This window comes from Macaca nemestrina, chromosome 9 (genome assembly GCF_043159975.1).
Source record: "Macaca nemestrina isolate mMacNem1 chromosome 9, mMacNem.hap1, whole genome shotgun sequence".
NCBI lineage: Eukaryota > Metazoa > Chordata > Mammalia > Primates > Cercopithecidae > Macaca > Macaca nemestrina.
The window spans coordinates 57,966,580-57,989,825 of record NC_092133.1 but is presented as its reverse complement, the minus strand read 5'-3'; the positions used below and the strand labels follow the sequence as shown (position 1 = coordinate 57,989,825).

General features: G+C 40.3%; 1 long non-coding RNA gene across 2 annotated transcripts in view; it reads left to right on the top strand.

Annotated features, from left to right (window-relative positions):
- Positions 1 to 23,246, top strand: part of LOC105466172 (uncharacterized) — a 96,661-nt gene that overhangs the window by 9,452 nt on the left and 63,963 nt on the right. The gene's annotated exons all lie outside the window — the stretch shown is intronic.

The window sequence follows — 23,246 nt, the reverse complement described above, 5'->3', positions numbered from 1 at the left end:
CCTATAAATCAGCTTACAAATAAATCTACGAATGCACTCACCCACATCACTCCTTCACTCTCCATACTAACAAACAGTGCATCATATTTTCTGGCTGAGAAGCATGGAGCAGTGTGTTTGCTTTTTTTCCTTTTCCCAGTGTTATCTGCTGGCCCCCCCTACCACAGATGGTAAAATTCAAAAAGTCACATGATATCAAACAAAAGTGGGAAGGGAAGATCACCTTTAGATGAGCTCTAGATGAAGACTTTTTTTAGTTTATGAATATAGGAGTAATGGCATTTTGTGTTTGAAAAGGATGCTCACAACAGGATAATTAAAGTCAGGTGTTTCAGGGAGAGTCATTTTCAGGAACAGGAGTTGCTCAGGGCTTCTCTGGCTGTGTAGCCACCACCTATACCTAGATGAGTTGCCTTTCACTTTCTCCTTCAGGATTTTCCTGGAGAGGTGAGACTTCAATGGGAAGGATTATCACAGACCACAATGGGAATGGTGTTTCCTAGAGTCATAACTGCACAACCTTCTAAGGTGGACCCGGAAAGGAAATCACATCAACAGGGAGAAGAGTGACTGCTCTTGGCTGTCATCAAATGTTAGCTTAGTCTCTAGATGAAATTGATTTGTGGTAACCAGCTTTGAGTGCTTTACACAGAGTGTGAATGTGGTGTTCGTAAAAATTTGGACTTGATGTCTCACCCTCATGGGTTCATATGTGCATTCATGAGTTCTGGAAGTCGCAGCTCTGACAAATGGCCTTGGTGATAGGCTGGAAAAAAGAGTATCCTCCAAGTATTTGGAAGAGTTAACTTATTTGATACTGGGAACACAAATTTAAAAATAAAAAAAAAGAAGACTCGTATTTTCAGTGGCCTGGGCATCTCTTGAGTTTTAGATCAAGATCCTCTAGAATAGTTTTAAATATTTTCTTACAACTCAGGAAATTTTGCTTCACTTTATTATTTTCTATCTCTTCTAAGCCCAAACCTGTTTCTTCTCACATTCTCCCCATCCCAGCAAGTGTCACCCTCATCCACAAAGTTACACAGAACCCTGGGGTCATCCTTATTTTTTCTCTTTCCTTAGCACCCCATACACAACCTATCAACATTGACTCTCCATCCCATATCTGACCATGTTTTCTCAACTCCACTGGTCCCACCCTAGTTCAAGACATTCTTGTCTCTCTTCTAGAATACAGCCTCTCTACTGTTCTCTTGATTCTATTTGTAACTCCTTAATAGCTGCTGTAGTCACAAGAGTCAGAGTGATGTTTAGAAAAACATCTAGAGACATTGTTTGCCATTCACCTCTCAGAACTTTCTAAGGACTGTGTCTCAGGGTAACCAAGAGAGAAAAAATTTCTCTTTATAGAAGTATTTCTGTTAATAAAGAAAGAATCAGGTGTAGAATTAGAAAACTACAACTTAAACTCCAGTTAAAACATGTCTAGGTAACAATCCCAATGGCTGCCAAGATCACAAATGAAAAGAGACAACTTGAAATAATGTGTGGATGTACACATACTATGACCCAAGAAGGTTTCTTTTGTGTGTGAGAACATTAAACCTGAATTTAATCTAGCTTCTAGACCTAATAACCAATTTTGAGGAAATACAAGGGAGAGAGGTACATAACAAATGACACAATGGGAATGTACTTAGCAAAATCCAGACAGTGGGAAGTGCTGCAGGAAAAATAATTTGGCAAAGGGTGGGGAAAAGAGTAGAGCCAGCTTGTACTTGTCTTTCCAAGACTTTCCTGGTTGTAGCGCTGTAAGTATGGAATCTTGAAATCCACACAGTCCCAGGCAAATTGAGATGGTTTGTCCCAGTCAGGTAGTTGGGAAGGAGAACTCTATAGATTAACAGAGACTTCAGACATGCAGAGTTGGATCCTACTTAAATAAAAGTTGTGTGCATATGGGGGGCACTGACTAATGGTGATATTAAATAATTAGTTTTACTTATTTATTTTTAAGGTATGATTGTAGTATTATGGTCATACTTTCTAAAAAAAGCTTCTTACATTTTAGAGATATATGCTGAAGTATTTAAATACAAAACATGATGTCTAGAATTTGTTTCTAAATAACCCAAGGTTTGGGGACTTGGGTTCAGGTCATTTGAGTTGACAATTGTTGGGTAATAAGAATATGGGGGTTTGTTTTACTAGTCTCTCTAGTTTTGTAAATGTTTAGGTTTTTTTTTTTTTTTTTTTTTTTTTTTTTTTTTTTAAGATGGAGTCTCACTCTGTCGCCCAGGCTAGAGTGCAGTGGCGCAATCTCGGCTCACTGCAAGCTCTGCCTCCTAGGTTCATGCCATTCTCCTGCCTCAGTCTCCCGAGTAGCTGGGACTACAGGTGCCCACCACCATGCCCTGACTAATTTTTTGTGTTTTTAGTAGAGACGGGGTTTCACCATGTTAGCCAGGATGGTCTCGATCTTCTGACCTCGTGATCTGCCTGCCTCAGCCTCCTGAAGTGCTGGGATTACAGGCATTAAGCTTTTTAAAATAAGAAGTAAATGTGTATACAAACTAAAATTTCCTTCAATGGCTTCAGAATACAGCTCTAGCTCTCTAGCGTGGCCTACAGAGCCCTGTGTAGCCTGGGTCCCAGCTACCTCTCTCCTGTTGTTTCTGGTCTTTCCACATTGGCCTTCTTGCTGCTCTTCAAGCAGCATGCTTGCTCCTGGGGGGTGCTGTGGTTTGCTGTTCTCTTTGTCTCAGTCTCCTCCCCAGCCCTCACCTCTGCAGACCTTTGCTTAGTTTCCATTCCTTCCCTGAACAGTCTACAGAGTCCTGTGCCTTCCTTAGTCTCCTACTGTATTCATTCTGCTTTTTATTTTCTATATTTTAAGATGCTTCACTATCTTGGGGCCTTGCAAACCCAGGGAGAGACTATCTTTCCCAAGATAGCAAAATAACTTGGCTTTAACTATGCCTTTGATATGGAAACCAGCCACTCTAGAGTCCATATCCCTACCCACCTCCTTTCCTCAGGCTCCAGCAGTCTGGGAGGACTATCCCCCATCCCTAAGTCACCCTGGAGCCAGGTATCAGACAGCTGGAGACCTCCACTATAGCCCAGAGCCTTCCAAAATTATTCAAACTGTCTGATCCTAAACCTGCTCAGCTACTGATCCTGTCTCACTTATTTCAAGTAAAAACCACACTAAAGGCCTTTGCCCTTGCTTTCCTCACTCCTTCACCTCCTGATCACCTGGTATTGCCCCATATGGCGATGGGTGTGATGTGCCCCTCCTCTAGGGAACTGTAAGCACTGAACTGTCTTTTCAATGGCAGTCCGCTCCTGGTCTGTTGGCTTCACCATACCTGAATAAAAAGGACATCTCCAGGTACATTCTAAAACATCAATTCTTATCCTCTCTCTCCTTACTCTGCTTTCTTTTTCTCTAGAGTAGTGGTACCCACACTTTTTGGCACCAGGGACTGGTTTCATGGACTATAATTTTTCCACAGACAAAGGTGGGGAGGGGGAAGTTTTTGGGGTGAAACAGTTGCATCTCAGATCACTAGGCATTAGATTGGTATATGGAGTGCGCAATCTAGATCCCCCGCATGGGTACTTCACAATAGGGCTCACACTCCTATGAGAATCTAATGCCAACGCTGAGCTGACAGGAGGCAGAGCTCAGGTGGTCGTGCTCACTCTCCCGCTGTTCACCTGCTGCTGCGTGACCCGGTTCCTAACAGGCCACAGACCAGTACTAGTGCACAGCCTGGGGTTTGGGCACCCCTGCTCTAGAGCACATATCACTACCCCAAAGCATAACTATACATGTATTTGTTTACTTGTTTATTATCTACCTTGTGTAGGTCCTTAGAGCAGAAATCTAGGCTGTCCTGTTCATCACTAGACACCCCCTTCCATGCCTTGAATGATACCTGCTCCCTAATACCCACTCAGTATTTGTGAAACCAACAAGTGAGAGAATAGGCCCCATTTGTGCCTGAGTAAGTGGAGGTTTTGGAAGGGGAAGTGTGCGTGGTACCAAGTCCAAGGCATTGCTCCCTTTAACGGTTATCATGGAAGTTTTCCTTTTTCCAAATGTTGGGACAAAGAACAGGTAGTCTGTGATTGATGGCATGTGTACAAGGATAAAGATCTTGACCTCGGAGATAGCAGTTTAATTTTCTGAATCCCAGTTTCAGTGCTAACTAGCAGTGTAACTTTGAGCGAGTAATGACCTCTCAGAACCTCAGAACCTCAGTTTCTTTATGTTTAGAGTGGCAAAAATAATTGAGAATAAGTGAGTTAACACCAGGAAAATTCTTAACAGTTCCTGGCAAATGGTACATACTCAATAGACAGTAGCTCTTATTATGAAGATAATGCCTGCTATCTTGCCTGTTCTTTTCCTGGGTCAATAAAAACCTAGGACATTGAGTGAGGGAGAGGCAGGAGTAGGGTGTGCTTTTTTGTTTAAAACACAATAGGGATACGGTGGTCCTAAATTCATTTGTTAACAAGAACCAGGAAGAGTGTCCAAGACAGGGCGTCCTGGATAGCAAGCCGTGCAGATCTTGCCACATGACAGATGATTGACACATTGGGGGTGCTTAGACGCCAAAATCAAGGCCTGAAGGAGATATGATAGATAACTTCAAGTAGATGACATGGTGGATATATTCTAGGGCTCTTCAAAGGGAAGGCTCATAACTTTCCTGGAAGAGAACTTCCTCATCCTTGGAGCTGTCCTGGTGTGGAATGAACTGCTTCCAGAAAACTAAAGCTTTCTAGGGCCAGGTAAGGTCTTTCTGGACCTCCACTGTATCCTCAAGGCCCAGCATGAAACCCAGCCATAATAGCCCTTGAAGAGGGATTTGTCTCACGAAGGAGAGAAATAGAAGCTGGACAACCACTTAATAGCTCTAAGGTCCTTCCCAACCCACCTGTAACTTTCTACCAGAACCCTGCCAACCCTGAGAGACTATCTTGCTCTCATTTCATTACCTCTTTTAACTCAAATTTCTCTGATAAAAGAATTCAGTAAATAATGGCTTCTATTAGATAAAAGTCTTTAATAATATCTTCCTGCATATTTTCCTAAAACACACAGAAACCTCAGAAATGGTCGACTGACATTTGAAATTCATGAGACTTTGCATATAAGTAGTTCTATTTTCAAGGAATGAATGGAAAGATAAGGCTGTCAGAATTGCAAAAGATTTAAATGGTCCTTGGTTTACCTTCATATAATAATTAAATCCTTCTACAGTATCCCTGCCAAGAGGGTGTTCAGTCTGTTTGAGCTTCTTCAGGTGACTGGAGACTCACCTCCCTGGAAAACAGGTATAGCACAAGGTTTCAGATCATGGACTTTAAAGTAGGCCAAATCCAAGGTCTGAATCCGAGTGTCACTACTTCCTAGCTCAGTGCCTTTTGGAAGTCATGTGTCTTCTCTGCGTCTTAGTTTCTTCATCTGTAAACTGGGGGAAATAGTGTTGCTTATGTCATAGGATGATTATGAACTTAAATGGGATATAAAATGGTTGTGACATTGCATGGCACATGGCAAACATCTAATACATGGTAGTTCTTTACTTTGAAGGCAGAACTACTTACTAGATTGACTATGAAACATTTTTCTATCCTATGTTGAAGGTCATCTTCCTGAAGTGTAGTGCTTGTTCTGGAAGATCATATAGTTGACTCTTTAATGCCATCGTTAGCTGATTGACAGTGGCTTTCTGGAGACTGATATCTAACAGGATTGTAAGGAAACTGGGAAAGAAAGATAGTGATATGTGCCATGGTATGAGAAATGGGGAATGAAGAGGTAGGAATGTAGTAAGTGAAAACATTTGTGCATTTCATTTGCTATTTCTGCCTGATTTTTCCCCTTGGAATCCTACAGAATGTGCTTGTTTTCTTACACTCCCCCCTAATTTTTTTTATCTTATGAGCCCTGCAGCCAATACTTATATGACATTTCCCCTGTTTTGTTGCCGACTGGCTGTTCTCACATCAATAATGTGCCTCTTACTTGGAGAGCAGGAACAGGCTCTGAGTAGCAGTCAAAAAGCCCCTGCTTTTTAACCAATTCATCAAATTCAATAATGACTTATTGAAAGCACAATATGAATAAGAAGAGGCAGGGCTCACTTTATGACACTAACGGAGTGACAATTAAACTTTCAATGAGGAAGCGTAAAGCTCCAAAACAAGACCCAAGCATTAAAAACACACAAAAAATCTTAGAGTCTTTTGGTGTTGAGGCCAACAACTCTACTTGCCTTAATTGCCCCCATGGGCTTCATTATATGATATCAGAGTACAATAATTGGTGTGCATAAAACTGCCTAACTCATCAGGAAGACAATATGTTATAATGTTGTGCTCTGTTAAAGAAAGCAGGAAAGTCTGTAATGCTCTTTATAAAGATTATCAACAATTAATTACAATAAGGAAATATTGCTGAAAACTGAAAATTTCATTATGGAGAATAGCCCGATCTTTGATGATATTTAATAATTATACATGCTTTTAATTTTAATCAGATTTAGGTGGCATGTGAAATTTAAAGGCAGAAAATATTCAGTGCTTGGAGAAAAATATAAATAAAATAGATAAGAAAATAAATATACAGGCTGGGCGTGGTGGCTCACACCTGTAATCCCAGCACTTTGGGAGGCCAAGATGGGCAGATGGCTTGAGGTCAGGCATTTGAGATCAGCCTGGCCAACATGGTGAAACCTCGTCTCTCCTAAAATTACAACAATTAGCCAGGTGTGGTGGTGGGCCCCTATAGTCCGAGCTACGCGGGAGGTTGAGGCAGGAGAATCACTTGAGGTAAGGCAGAGGTTGCAGTGAGCCTAGATCATGGCAGTGCACTCCAGCATGAGTGACAGAGTGAGACTCTGTCTCAAAAAAAAAAAAAAAAAAAAAAAAAAGAAAGAAGAAAATAAATAAATATAGGGAACAATAAAGAATTCATTAGGAGAGATGGTTGATATTTATTTTATTTTATTTCTATAAGCATTTATCAAGCACTTATTCTATGCCGGACACCATACTGAGCTCCAGGGGTGCTAGAAAAGAGTGAGATGAGGTTTCTTGCTTGATGAGTTCATAGTCTAGCAGAAGAGGCCAACATGGTGAAAATATAGCACAAATGAAAGAAAAAGGTCTGAAGAGCAAAGGGCATGGCAGGGAAAACTAAGAGGAGATTAATAATTGAGTAGGGAATTGAAGCATATGTAGGAATTTGCTATTTTCCAGATATGCAGAAGGAAAAGCATTCCAAGAAGTCATAACTTTTTTCTGTTCTTTAGGTATCACCCTCAGCTATATCATCATAAAAGGAAAGGGGAGCTCACAAAGGGTGCTGCCGGTAGGGAGGGGAATTAATTTTGACAATGCTTATTGGTAGAAAGGACATATTGAAAGTGAGCCAGGCTGGGTGCTGTGGCTCACGCCTGTAATCCCAGCACTTTGAGGGGAGGAGTTCCCTTGAATCCCTTGAGGCCAGGAGTTCAAGACCAGCCTGGCCAACATGATGAAACCCTGTCTCTACTAAACATACAAACTTTAGCTGGGTGTGGTGGTGCATGCCTGTAATCCCAGCTACTGGGGAGGCTGGGGATAAAAATTGCTTGAACCCTAGCAGCAGAGGTTTCAGTGAGCTGAGATTACACCAGTCCACTCCAGCCTGGGCAACACAGTGATACTCTGTCTCAAAAAAAAAAAAAAAAAAAAAAAAAGTGGGTCTGGAAATTTGCTTTAATTGTAAGAGGCAATGTGGAGGTGTACTGAGGGTCAAAAGAACTGAAAATGAACCAAATGGGTGAAAGAAATCTAAAAAAATTTACACAAAAGGAAAGACTAGAGATGGAGTTGAATTTACATGGTGAAGTGAAACATGTGCTTAGACCACATCTAGAAAACCACATTTTAGTGGGTTAATAACCCTCACTACAATATGATACTTAGCAAGTCATGGACACCTAATTACTTCTTCAGGTGTTTAATAAGAAGTTGAACCAGCTTGTAATCTACAGTTTCCTTCTAGATCCGAAACACCCCAATGTTCTATGAGATGAAAAGTTAGGAGCTTGGACAGAGACGGCACCTGGAACTGTCTATAGCAGGTGCTCCATACATTCAAAGGAATGACTTCATCACCTCTCTGCAACGGCTGGAGGCAAGTTGAGAAAAAGGTGATGAAAAGGGCTGGGGTCTTGTGAAAAGATTGGAACAGCATTGGGCAAGTGGCTGATCTTATCTGTCTTTTGTAAATAGATGGGGGATTGGGACTCAAAGAGAAGTGCCCGGCAAGGAGATAATGCTACGGATCCTTAGTCAAAAGGGAAATATCTGAGAAGTTATTGCCCTGGGAATGGGAAGAAGGAAGAGATTAAATATTGGTAGGAGGGTCAACATTCAGGAATGCTGCTGTGGCTTACCCTGCAGTATAGCATTTAGGTCCCTATCCTGAGGGTGAGACCCTGATCCCTGGTGTGTGGGACCAGGCTAAGCTCATGTGTGATGATCAAGGCTCTGTAAATGCTCAAGGAGAATGATAGGCCACACATGCACATTGTCCAGCAGGAAATGTATGGGACTTGGAGGGGAAGCCAGGACAGGCCATTATGTACCTAATGGAGAGCATTAAACTTAATACCAGTCACTAGCTCTTCTCATGCTTTTGACTACATTTTATATTCTTTTTAACAATTTCCTGAAAGCCTTGGCAAAGATCTCATTTGACTTGCCCGTGGAGATCAGTGACTGTGTGCCTTGGGGAGAAGCCCGGGAAGCCAGGAATGGGGTACAGATTTACAGGTTAGCAGCAGCATTCAGCGTCCCATCCTCTGAAACTTCCTCAGTTGTCAAAGACAACATTTTTCGGGGAACAGTTTCCCAGAGACCTGAACAGAAAGGCACCTCAGCCCAAGCAAAAAGGGGGCTTGAGGAAAATGTTACTGTGATCATAGAGGCTTTGAGGGCCAAGAAGCTAAGAAATAATGGAGCGAATACCAAGGTGGAAATGAGTAGCAATTACTCTTGAGCACAAATGCTCTCCCACATGTACCTGTGATGGGTTTAGGAAGAAGGGATTTGATTAATCCATGTCAAGCTATTTGAGAAATGATGTCTCAACCAGGGCTGACATTGTGGGCTTTCTTTTTCTTCTGTTTTTGGGGGTAGGTATTACATTGAAAACAGAAAAAGAGTTAAAACTCCTCATATTGCCATCACTTTTTATTAATTATATGGAATTAAACATTGAATTTAAAAATGATGTTCCCATCTCAGCTACCAAAGCTACCCACTTTGAACATGTTGCCATGCATCTTTTCTGAGTTATCTTTAAGCCTGTTTGTTTGCCTTGCTGTCTTCCTATCATGTGTATACACGAATATATACATATAGATGCTATCTTTCTATATGTAATATTCTGAAGCTTTGGCTATATGGTGGGTATTTTTACATACTGATAGATATAAATTTGTAACATTAAAAAAATAGCTGTATAAAATTTTATAATGTGGGCTGGGTGCAGTGGCTCACGCCTGGAATCCCAGCACTTTGGGAGGCCGAGGCGGGCGGATCACCTGGCGTCGGGAGTTTAAGACCACCCTGACCAACATGGAGAAACCCTGTCTATACTAAAAATACAAAATTAGCTAGGCGCTGTGGCACATGCCTATAATCCCAGCTACTTGGGAAGCTGAGACAGGAGAATCGCTTGAACCCAGGAGGCAGAGGTTGCGGTGAGCCAAGATTGCACCATTGCACTCCAGCCTGGGCAACAAGAGTGAAACTCTGTCTCAAAAAAAAAAAAAAAAAATTTGTAATGTGTATTGTAATTTATTCAACCAGTGCCTTAATAATGGTTTTTAAAATTTTGTTGTAAACAATGCTGCAACAAAATTCATATATATGTGTGTGTGTGTGTATATATATATATATATAAAATATTTTTGTTTTCATTTCTGTAAGCTGGATTCCTAGAAATGGGATTACAAGGTCAAAGGGTATATATTAAAAAATTTTATTTTTCAAAAGGATGGGTTAATTAACGTTCTCAATATCAGTGTTTGATCCCTATTTTTGTTAGCTCTGGCACCTCTTAAAATGTAACTCTCAAATTTAAATTTTTTTGCCGGACTAAAGGCTGAAAATTCGTATCTCATTAGTGATTTAATTTGTAATTACATGACAGCTAGAAGGTTGAACATTTTTCTGTGTTTATTGTACACTTGTATTTACTTTTCTCTCAATTGCCTATTCAAATATCTTGCCTATATTTGTATCATTATTTGTGTTTTTGAATTAATTTGTAAGAATTCCTAATGTATTCAAATTAACTCTTTATTAACTTTTTCTTCCAAAGACAAATGACTCTCAAAGAAATGTTTAAGTAGCAAAACCTTTTATTCAATGGGACTCTCATGTGAAACCTCAATAACTACAATAGATAAAAGTGGGACTGCAGAATGTGGTCTTTAAATACCGTTGCTCACTAAAAATAAGCCAGGGCCCTTTGGAAAAATGGCTAATTCCAGATCTGGGGCAGGAAAGGTACAAGAAGCACCGAGAACATCTTGACATACTAGCAAGAAAGATATCAAAGACTACAAGGGTCATATTTCAAGGATCCAGGAGCCAGTCTGAGTCAGTTCCCTCTGGACAAAGACAGGTTATATATGTAAGAGATTCAAAGAAGGATGTCAGTTGCGAGTTGCTTAAAAAGTTACGAGCTGCTTTAATTCATGGGTTCATAATGACACTTAACAAAAATCTTCGGATGATGCTAAGGAACCAACCTATTTTGAAAACTGACAAATAAAGAAATAAATCATTTATTTTGCTTTTCCTATACCTCAGGGTAACCAGGGAGCCGATGAGAAGTTTTCATCATAGCAGTATTTTAGCTGTTATAGCTATTAAAATTAGAGTATCACCCATTGAAATAGGGATCTCACCTAATGATCCTAATGAATCTTCCTAGTGGTTTACAAATTGTTTCATGAACTCCTAATGAAGTAAAGGATCTAGATAATGATCATACATGGCTGCCAACATCACAAAGAGATCAACATCCAGTAGACATGAAAAGCCTGATAGACCTTTGAAATACTTTTGCCAAAAAAATCGAAACCAACTCTGAGCAAACCTCTGGCTATAACTACCATATGACAGGAAATACACTGAACAAAAGAGAAATATGTTAAGTGATACCACGGGGATACAGTCAGCAAAATCCAGACTCTATGGAACAAAGGACATGATTGAAGCAGGGGTGGGGGCAGCTTTAGATTAAGAGAGACTTAAGAGATGTATCACCTAATTTCAATGTATGGACCTTATTTGATCCTGATTTGAAAATACACACTTTACACTGTGAGACAGTTGGGAAAATGTTAACACTGACTAAATTGAAGATTACAAAATTAGTGTTAACATTTTCAATGGGATAAGGGTATGTGGTGATTATTTTTTTAAAAAAGATTATCTGTGTCTTAGAGATACATGCTGACAGTATTTGCAGATAAAACAATGTGATGTCTGGGTTTTGCTTCAGAATAATCTGGGTAATGAGGGTGAAAATGGGTATGAAAGGAGATTGGCCATGAATTGGTAATTGTGGACACTGGGTGAGAGGTACATGGTGGGGATTCATTATACCACTCTCTACTTTCACATGCACTTAAAATTTCTATGACAAAAACATGCTGTCTTGTTGAAGTGCAGTTCGAGTGTGCAGACCTCTATTGGCTCAGTCCCCATCCTCTTGTGCCCTGAGACACCCAGAAAACTCTGGGGTCCCACTGGAATGAAGCTCCTTCTGAGGAGAGTTTTGTTTTCATTCCTGATGAATCCCCAGTGTTTAAAAGAGTGCCTGGCACATAGTAGGCCCTCAGTATTTTGAGGATGGAAGGAATGCTTCTCAACATGACTGGTATTGGGTTAGTTTTCTCTGACTCACTTGGGGAACATGTTAGCCCACAGAAACCTGGGCACAAGCTTTGATTAGGTGCACCATGGGCACCTCTTCTGAGTTTAGTGACTACTGGTACTAACAAACTCATAGTGTATTTACAAATCTGGACTGCCCGAGATCTGTTTCCAGTGGCAAGCTGAGGACCTTGACAGCAGCCTTGTGGCCACACATGGTCAGACTGGCCCAGCTGGCTAGGTCTATAGAGGTCCTCCATTATTGTCACCAAACCAGAGGTTCTCCACATTGTCTGTGCAGCGGAACCACCTGGGGAGCCCATTAGAAATACAGGTTCCTGGGCCCTGCCTCTGAAGATTTGGGTTTGTGAGATCCAGGCAAGCTATTGTTGAGAATAAAAAGCTCCACAGGTGATTCTGAGGGCTCTAAACATAGTCACCCAGCCCTGTGCTGGTGTTGGCCTATGGAGCCGTGGTCTAATAGTATTCCTATATGATTCCCTTGTCGGCGGGAGGCTGAATAAGCACTCCTTCCAGACGGCATCTGCAGAAGTTTCCCTCAGACTCATGGATGGAGTTCCAGGTCCATCCTAATTCTCCTTTGCTCTTCAGCTCAGCTGCAAGTATTTGTTCTCTGAAGTTAGAACATTTTGCTTTACAGGCCCTTTACTCCATGTTCTCAGTAGGCAGCCCTCCTACCTCAGCCAGATCATCCTGCTTCTTTGTTTTTAACTAGTTTCTGGAGGTGGGACTTCCTGCTGCTTCAGTTACTCTCCGGGTTAATGCTTCCAACTGATAGCCTCCCTGAAAGTTACCTCAGAGATAAGACTTCTTCACGGCTTGGAAGTCTGGTTGATTCTTGCCTGAGCCTTGAGTGACTTTTGCTTTGCTATTATAAAACCTTATTGATTAATCAAAAGTATTGCTCACAGCGCTGGTTAATGGATGATAGCTATGGAGTTTGCCTGAATACAATTATTTATTGCTTTATTGATGTGCTACTTATGACTCTGTTAAGTACCATAGGGTGTTTAATTATGTGAAAGGGAAGTGCAAAGGCAGCTGCTGAAAGCTGGAGTTAAAGAGGTCCAGTACCTGAGTTCCTGACAATGTGTCATAAAACAACTTTAAAACACATGCACACCCAAAGGACAAAACCCATTCCAAAGTTTAACAAGCTCGGAAGCAGAACGGGCTTGGGGAACTGCCCTGCCACTTTGTGACTTGACGTTAGCCACAGCACAAGCAGTGAAATCTGAATGTTTTAAATGAAAAGGGGACCTTTATTTGGGGGCTTTTGGGTATTTTCTATTTATTGCTAATGATTGAAGTGGAGCCCATGATAAAAGTCACAGCTAGAAGAGAAGGAGCTGATGGGACTGAAAGTGGCTCCTGTTGCAATGGATGTGGCCCGCAGGCTTGGTGGAATCTGGGTTTCTTTCTGGTTGGTGGTCAACTCTTACCATTCTAAAAGGCAGCTGTACTGCGCCAGGAAAAGCTTCTAAACAAACCCCACCAGGTCACTGATGGAGTACTTGCTACATTTTGCATCCCATTCTGTCCCTGCCAATGGGGATCAATTCTCTAGCATGGGACCAGAGTTCAATGCCCCACAGCAGAAGTTGTGCCTGTGTCTGAGCAAACTGCTTATTGCCAAGTCTGAGTCCTGACCTGACAAAGGGTCATTATTTTAATTCTTTAGATTGGAGATTTTTCAAGTTATGCTCTGAATAATCTTAGGGTACCTTATTTCAGAGGTGGGCCACCTCACCCACCATGTGCTAAGCTGAGGCAGCAGGATCTTCGGGCTAAATGCCTGGGGTGGCGGCTTCCCTGGGAGCCCAGTATCCACACCCACTTCCTGCAAGCTCAGGTCTTCCCCATTTGTAAAGGCTCACCTCCACCCTACGAATCTCTCCTGTCTCAGGCAGGTATCCCTCCACAGTTTTGATTTAGGGAGAGGAAAGTACCTTCCTTCTAGTCTCATTTGAAATCAGGAAAAAATTAGAAATCAATATCTCGGTAAATAATCTTGTCACAGAGGCATATATGGATGCCGACATAAATAATTTGTATGATAGATTGTGTTGTAGTGCAAAGAGCTCTCAGCTGAGAGTAAAACAGAACTGAAATCCTACTTTTGCCGCGTTTAGTTGTATGACCCTGGGACAGTCCCTTAATTTCTCTAAAACTTACTTCCTTATTTATAAATAGGACAAAATAATAGCTACATCTAAAGCTTGTTGTGGGCATTAGTCAGGAAAATAGATGTAAAAAGCCAACTCTGTCTCTGACTCATGATGAATGGACAAATATTAATGTTCATTTTTTTCCCTGATAACCGTGTAACACTTGCACTTTTTAGATAAGAAAAGGTAGAGATCACATTTTGACTTTTAATGCATTCCTTTCTGGAATTTTCTTCATGCTGAATATTATAGAGATTGTATATTTGTAAAGTAATGACAAGTTTTTAAAAAGCATCAGGGTTGTAAACTTGCATATATAATATAATGTCTTTTGAAAATGTACTTTTACAAGCATAGACTTACTAAAAGTTTAAAAAGAATTTACAAAATTGGAATCAAATACTGTAGGCAATTACATACCCTCCTTTTTAATTATTTGTATTAAACAGGCTTGTTCTGGGGAGATTTGTTTTGGAACTTCAACTCTGTTCTCAAGAATTCCGAGGAACTAAGTTTGCTTGAGTACATTTAAAAGAAAAAAGTTGTTTACAGTAGTTAAGAGCGCATATTTATCTCATCTAATAGGGAACGTCTAAATGAAAATAAAGACTTCTCCAACACTAGCATTCAAGACTTGGGCAGTGTAGAGCCGAGGATGAATGCATTGTTCCCGGAATCAGGCGGTCGAGATTTGAATTTCAGTTCTCCCACTTATTAGCTTTAACTTGACCTTGGAAAAGTTCTTCAGCCTCTCTGAACCTCAGTTTCATATCTATAAAAGAGGAAGCTAATAGCTTCTAACCTGGAAGGCTGTTGTGAGGAATAAATGCAGTTACTCAGGTAAGGCATTTAGCCCAGTGCCCAACACAGAGTAAGTGCACAGTAAGTGAATAGTAAGTTAGCAATTATTTTTTGATTCCTAGATTCCCCTAAATTAAAGTGAGTTCATTGAGATGCAATGAAAGGAAGCCATCACAAATCGGACTAATTACTTACATTTATTCTTGTTGACTTGGCTGAATTCTTGTGGAAGGCTCAGGAATACCTTAGGATGAGAGCATTTGGAAAGCAGTGACCACAACTTTGCGTTGTCTTATAAAGTATATTCATGACTCACATGGTTAGTCTGGTGACTATCAACGCTTTGTTATAAAATATTTTTCCCTTGCAATGCTTAAAGTTAGAAAATTATCAAAAATATTTATTTTATTTTTATCTATTATAGTTATATTTTGATTGGCATCAAACGTTACGATATTGTAGAAAGTCAGTGTTACACAGTGGTTTAAAAGCTTCTCTTTGGCATCAAGCAGGCCTGGGCTTTGGTTTTGTGAAGTCTGGGCAAATGACACATCTTTTCTAAGCCTCAGCTTTATCAGCAGTGAAATAGAGATAATAAAAGGGCATTCACTTTGTATCCTCCACTCTTCCTGGCACATAATTAGTGCTCAGACATTCTGGCAGGATCACCTTCTGGCTGAGTTTTAGGCTTCTATCTCCCGGCTTGATGTGTAAGAGGCCCTGCTTGCCGGCCACTGTAGTCAGCCCCACTCGGATGACTTCATTGGTTCAAGGGCTTCTGCTATAAATTATACTGTTGGTTCATTCTGAATCTATAAACACTGTGTTCTGAACATGAGCCTGCAGTGCCCACTTGGGCATGTCTCTGCCAGATCCTGACTCTCACATGCACCCTCATTTCCTCACCAACCATCAGTGATTCGAACCCAATTCCCTCTGGGCACCTATGTGCTGCCCTTTTAGGTCATCTCACAGTCCATAACCTAATCCAAACACAAATCGGACTCGGGGGCATTTGGAGAACTGCAGAAATGCTTCCCTACATTGACAGAATGATTTGCAAGTTCACAACCCTATCTTGCTCAGAAATGAGATGACATATATAAAAGGACTGTGTAAACTGTAAAGTGCTCCGTGAGTGTGACTTACCCTCTCATGATATCTGTTTAGGACTTCATTCTCAGGGGAAGGAGTAACAGGCAATTTTGTGTCCATTTTAGAGATGAGGAGACCTTGTACCACAGAGGCTAAGTGACTTGTTCAAAGATATGTAGATAGTTGGTGACATGAGTGGGATTTCAAGTCAGGGAACTGATTCTTGAGCCATTTTGGTACCACTGAACACTTACCAAGCTCAGTTACTGTACCGAGCTCAATGTCATTTACTTTCTCAGTCTTATATTATTAAATACTATGGAATAGGCATTGTAATAAGTGATTGTACTGTGGAATAGGCATTGTAATATACTATGGAATAGGCATTGTCAAATAGGCATTTTCTGAGGCTCAGAGAAATAAAGTAACTTACTCAAGGTCTCACAACTAGAAGTGATAGAAATGGGGTTTAAACTTTGATCTGTCTGACACCAAGCCTGAACTGATATTATATAGTTTACTGAGAAAAGTTTGAACTGTTTCAACATTAAACAGAATAAACCATATCTGTGAAGCATCAACAACATTTTATTAATTGATGTCTTATTCTGTCTTTCCTTTCTTCATTCAACAACTATTGAATAGGATCTGACAATATGTTAGCCACTATGCTAGACATAAAAAGAACTGCATTTAAACCTCCCTCCACCCAAGGCACCTGTCTGGGTCCTGCCCATAGCCCCTCACCCTCTTGGCTTCAGAGCATGTCAGCCTGCTTTTCCACTGTCAGCTCCTGCATTTGTCTGCTTGAGAGTTTCCTTAAACTTGAGAGTTTCCTTTGGCCACGAAAACCTGATTTTCCTGCCTATGTGGACAGCTGCTAGTACCAGGGAGCTAATGCCTCAAAGGAACAACCTCATCCAAAGGCTGATGGCAGCTGGTACATAAATATCCCAGCTCCCACCCCTCTGGTGGGATAATTCTGAGGTGTTTGTTCTACATGGCCTCTCTGAGTTTCCTCATTAGGGTTAAACAGTTGCCCACAGTGGTAGCTAGCTAGACAACACACTTTGCATTGACTGGCTTCCCTATCCTGTCTCACTTTCCTTCTCCCCACCTGGGGTTTCCCTTGTTTCTCAGATCAACTTCTTGCACTCAAATCCTACTCAAGGGCTGGACATGGTGGCTTATACCTGTAATCCCAGCACTTTGGGAGGCTGAGGCAGGAGCGTCATTTCAGGCCAGGAGTTTGAGACCAGCCCAGGAAACATAGCGAGACCTGACCTCTATAAAAAAAATGGGAAAAAATATCCAGGCATATGTCTGCAGTCCCAGCTACTTGAGAGACTGAGATAGGAGTATTGGGTGAGCCCAGGAGGTTGAGGCCAAGATCTTACCACTGCATGCTAACCTGGGCAAAGAATAAAAAAGGAAAAAAAAAATTCCTGTCTAAAGGTCTATTTCTGGGGGAACTCACCTTAAGTCAGGGCCCCTAGGGGTTCGTCTATTCTATCATTAGTGGATATTTTATATCTTAAGAAGACAAGTAGCTATACTTAAATTGTCTTAGAAGTTAACTCATGATCCAGTAGTGGTTGAACTTATGTTTAACTCCGCCTCTCCATGAGTTATGTAGAGTTGTTGAGTGAGGTCACCTACTACATCGTGCAACGTTACTAGATATTAAAAAAATAGTGTACCAAACATTCTCCTGAGAGAAAACTGCTCTTACTTTCAAGAGATTTTCTTTGTGAGGCCTACTAGAGTGAAAGATAGTTAGAGAATAAGGACTAGAATTTGATATTATTTTCTTTTTCCTGAATCTAACTATTTGGAAGGAAGTGCTGATTGCTGTTGCTGAGAAGGGAAGTACACACCAGTTTTTGTCAGGTAAAGAGGAAGTCTGAATGAGTGAGCCTGGGAGCCATCCTTATCTCCTTAGAGGACATTTTCATTCTGCTGTTCAACAAAAGTTGATTGAACCTTAACAGGGTTTGAGCCCCAGGCTAAGCAGCATGGAACACACATAAACACGAAAAATGGAAAAAAGGCCCGACTCCATCTAAGCGTTCGTGGATCTTGGAATGGCAACCGAAATCCCCCTTTTCAGGGTTCATTTGGGTGGTAATACGTTTCATTCTGGAGAACAACAGAAAATCAAATCGACTTTCGTATGTTTGCTTGATTTTAAAAATATAATCCTAGGGGGAAAGTGGCCTGTCTGCGGAGACAAATGGTTACCAATCTCAAAATAGTTTTCACTTTATTTTTATTCAGCCAACAAACATTCTCTTTTGGAGTCTTAACCTAATTTCCCAGAGTTGCCTGGCCTATCTTTCTCCTCTAATTTTAATGTTCTGCCCAAGTCTTTAAGGTCTCAGTTGGTTAATGTTTAATGCTCTCCACGACCAGTGTTTGATGTTTACACTTTATTGGGCTAACCAAATTTGTAGAGCAAATTAAATGTGTGCGGGTCTCTGGCAAGCCACGTTTAGATATGTGTTGCTCAGAAACCATCTCCTTGTTCAATACTGCATGCCCCAAATAGTTTCAATTAACTGTTCTTCTTTTCTGGCAATATCTGCTGCTATCTACATTGCTTTTGGGGAGCTATTACTTCCTAAATTTACGGATGTTACAGCTTCACACCCTTCTGTTTCCAGAAAACATGTCACAGCAGAGAGCTCCACTTCTCTGTGAAATGAGAGCGTCAGCAACAGGTAACCTATTAAACCAGATTGACCAAAGACCAGAAAAATACACTAGGGTTGGAGCAGGGGAGGCTGGAGAAAGGAGGGAGTAATAATTTGAGTTGGCATTTTTGTTTAGAAAAATATACATACTCTAAGAAAACATACAGGTGGAATAACACACACAGTTTAGGTAAAGAGCCATTAATATAATTACCTGAAGACACATGTTGTTTTTCTTATACCCATGAATTTAATTTCAGTCTTCTTTTTGAACAAACTGAAAAGGCAGATGGTACCACACCATAGTCATGGCTGGGGAAACCAAGGCCTCAGTTCGATGTTCAGCTACGGGGGGCCTCCCCCTGGTGTGACCTTGGCCAAGCCCTCTCTTTAACCTTATGGAAAGTCATCCAGAAAAGAAGAGAGTTGGCTATGATCTTGAAGTGCCTTCCAGTTTGGGCATTTTTTTTTTAAGACAGAGTCTCACTTTGTCACCTAGCCTGGAGTGCAGTGGCCCAATCTTGGCTCACTGCAACCTCCTGGGTTCAAGTGATTCACCTGCCACAGTCTCCCGAGTAGCTGGGATTACAGGCGGCCGCCACCACGCCCGGCTAATTTTTGTATTTTTAGTAGAGATGGGGTTTCACCATGTTGGCCAGGTTGGTCTTGAACTCCTGACCTCAAGTGATCTGCCCGCTTTGGCCTCCCAAAGTGTTGGGATTACAAGCGTGGGCCACCATGCCAGTTAGGGTATTTTGGAATTTAATTATGTCTTTAACTCCATTTATAACGTTTCTAGGGAGAGGGAGACATGGCTTACAATAATCTTCTTAAACGATACAAGTTTTACAAATAATTGCCCAATAAACTACAACTTAATTTCTTCAAAGAGTGCCTTGATTGTGGCTATCAGCAATTCTTCATTTTTTTCCTTTAAATTTTATTTTATTTTTTTAAATTTTTGAGACAGGGTCTCACTCTGTCATCCAGGTTGGAGTGCAGCGTCACAATAAAGCCTCACTGCAGCCTCAAATTCCCTAAATCAAGTGGTCCTCCCACCTCAGCCTTTGGAGTAGCGGGGACTAGTAGTAGTGCCAGCACATGCCACCAAGCCTGGCTAATTTTATTTTTGTCAAATTTTTTTTTTGTAGAGACAGGGTCTCCTTATGTTGCCCAGGCTGGTCTTGAACTCCTGGACTCAAATGATCCTATATCTCAGCCTTCCAAAGTGCTGGGATTACAGGTGTGAGCCACCACGCCTAGCCATAATTCTTTCTCCATCCTTCCAAACTGGTATTGTCTTTTAGCCTTGCTGAGACATACACAGTTTTGACTGGGTATGAGAAAATATTAAGAAGGTTCTGGGATTTAATCAGTAGATGAAAATAAGGAATCCCCAAGTTTCAGGGTCACTGATGGACTTTGGGGTTCAGGTTTCTTGGGGGTCAGATTTCCTGTCTCAAGGCTACCAGAAAGAGTCAGGCCAGGTCTGGAGTGATAGCTGCTTTTCTGGCACATCAGCAGGAGCTGAACACTAATGTGTTTAACAGTTGGACTTATTTTTAATCTACTGTATTAGGAGCACAAATTTAATCAAGAACAAAATGTTACCAATGTTGTTTTTTGTTCCTGCATATGCATATATCCTTAACACTGTTCTGTATTCCCTTGTGCTAGAAAGCTCTCCATCTGACATCTGACTTATTTCATAACATTAGTTTTTTTTAAGTGCAAATATATGTGGAGAAAAAAAAGAAACGAGGAGCTGAATTTCCACTCAATGCAGCCCCCTTACTTAAAGAACTAGCTGCAGTACAGATTTTAACAATTAACATTCCTGCCGTGAATGTCGTTATGGATGGAGCTAATAAATGTTTTCAAACACGCCTCGGCTCAAATCCACGTTCAGCTTATTTTCTGTCATTTGATGGCATTGGTGGGTTGAGACATTCCTCTAAGCTTTTTTTTTCTCCTTTCTAGTAAAAGAAAGAGATCTTATCTCCCTACCCACCCTAACCCACCCCTTTCTCTGCCCTACCCGCTCTGTGCCTACTAAACCTTACTTGCAGGTCAGGAGGCTGGTAACAGATTAATTTTACTCTGTGAGGAACACCAAGCATTTTGGCCAGGACACATGAGAATCCTGCTATAATATTACCGTTTTTCTAAATTAAATATTAGGAAAAATTAAACCAAATTGTGGCACATAGTGCAATGGAAAATATTTCTCTTCCAAACACTTCTCTGTGATAAATGCGTGTGTAGCTGAAAGCACAATAAATATGCACTACTTAAAAAACCCAGATTATTCAGGTTTTAAGACTTATAGCTAAAAGTGGTTTAATGTTTCATGCCTAATAATAGATTACTCCTATCACATTTCTAACCTTTATTTCTCCTCGCTTTGAAGTCCAGCCATATAAAGGTTGTTTGTAGAACCACACGAAAGTTAAAGCAAATATTACTTAGAGTGATTCATACCAGCAAGAATTTGCAATGAAGGCAGAGGCTTTTTTTTTTGGTGTGTATGTGTGTCTGAATCAAAGGAAATGAAATGTTTGTAATATTTTTTGGTTGATAAATTTATTAAAACATTTTAGAGGCTTGTAGTAGAAGCACAGCTGAAATAAACAGACTGACTGGAAACAGATTATATTCTGCTCTGTGGGGGAGGCAGAATTTAAAGGGGGAAAAAATTCCCTGGATTTCAAAAATTGCCACCAGGTCACAGCAATACTTAATTAACTGAATACATTAAGGGAGGGTTATAACATAGATGCTAAAAAAAGAGGGTGGGGGAAGTAGTCAAATTCATTTAATCCTGTGTTCTTTGCTTACAGATTAGCCTTTCAGAATGAGCAACCTGATTTTTTTTTTTTTTTTTAAGGATCCATTTACCTTCCAGAGCTTTTCATAGCAAAACATTTTGCATGGTTGCAAAAGAAATTAATTTGTTGCCAGTTGCTCCATACTGGCAGGAATTCTGAATAAAGAATGTAAGCAATCTATCTTTGTTTGCAAGATATAATTAATCTGGCAGTTAAAATTCTTTGGAAACATTCTGATGACTTATGTGGAAAAGTAGCGCAGCATTTTCAAAGAAAACTCAGAACTGTATGCCGGGGAAGATAAAAGATATATGAAGTGTTTGTTCTAAGCGATACTATTCATTTAAAGATCATAATGTAACCCCACCCTAGCAATTATTGTGAAAAACAAGACAAATCTCCATCTATAGCTTTCTGACACAGTCTTGATTTGAGAAACAAAATAAGCACATTACTGTTAGAGTCTAATAGACTGCAAGCTGTTTTATTAGAGTCAGCTGAATCCTGTTTTGCATAAAAAAGAACTCTGTTTGCTATCAAGAACACATTTACATTAATATGACTTTGACAAAGTAAAATAAAATCGCATTAAGATGATGTAAGTAGATAAGACAATGAAATCTCTGTGAGAGAGTTTTGGCACACACTAATTACAGTCAAGTCCCTGCAGAAAAAGAACATATTTTTACACCAACTATCCATGTGTTTGAAAATGTAGAGAGCCCAAAATGCGATCCTTGGTTTAGGTATTTCCTGAATACATTGTATTTCTGTGCTTCTGAGATAGGGGTTTTTATTTTTTTCTTTAAAGGAGGCTGCCCGATAAATAATACTTTCATTTACAATAATACAAGCAAGTTTCTTTCTGAATACTAGCCTGTAATCATCCTGATTATTTTAAGGGACTTTCCAATACAGGGCAGCTGAAAACAACGTTTTAGATTACATGGTAATTTAGGAATGCATGAAAAGCTAAGCAGTTACCATAATAGGGTTCTGGATAAACTTCATGCTTTTTAGAGCAAAACATAACAACATATGTTTTGTGATTTGTTTCAATGATTTTTCTATATTTTTTTGGTTCAGGTTCTATCAAAATATTTGGAGGCCTCATCTGCGTACAGCATTTTTATAACCTTATTTTGAAAACTTTGATGTCTCTCTTTTTAGTTCAGTCATTAAAAGAAAGGCAATGATGGATGATGATAATGCCTCGGATTTTATGACTAATCAGTTCTTGGCAGTGGCCATATTTCTTCTGTAGTGAAACTTTAATACTCCTTTGGCCTTGCATAGGCTTAACAACAAAAAAAATTTTTTTGGAACTGTGTTACACAGGCTACTTGTTAAGTATTAGCAAACAGTTATTGTACAAAAGTTAGCACTCTGATTTAACACCTGACAAAATGGAGCAACCAGGAAAGATGATTTCTTCTCTTTTCTGGATTCTCACAAATTTTAGGTGCCTTGCTATTGGTTTCTTTTTTTTCCCCCATGTTTTACAGACAGAAATACGGAGAAAAGCTATTCAGATGGCAGAAATATTGAGAGGGGAAAAAAGGCTTGTAGGGGTGGGTTGGGCTGCCATTTGCATTTTCTCTTCCTGAATTGTCTTTGTGATGATGCAATTTTTATGAGAAGCCTGATTTTCTGCCTTGAGTCTTGATGTATTGTTCTTGAAGTTGCAACAACAAACACCAGGTGTCTCCACTTAG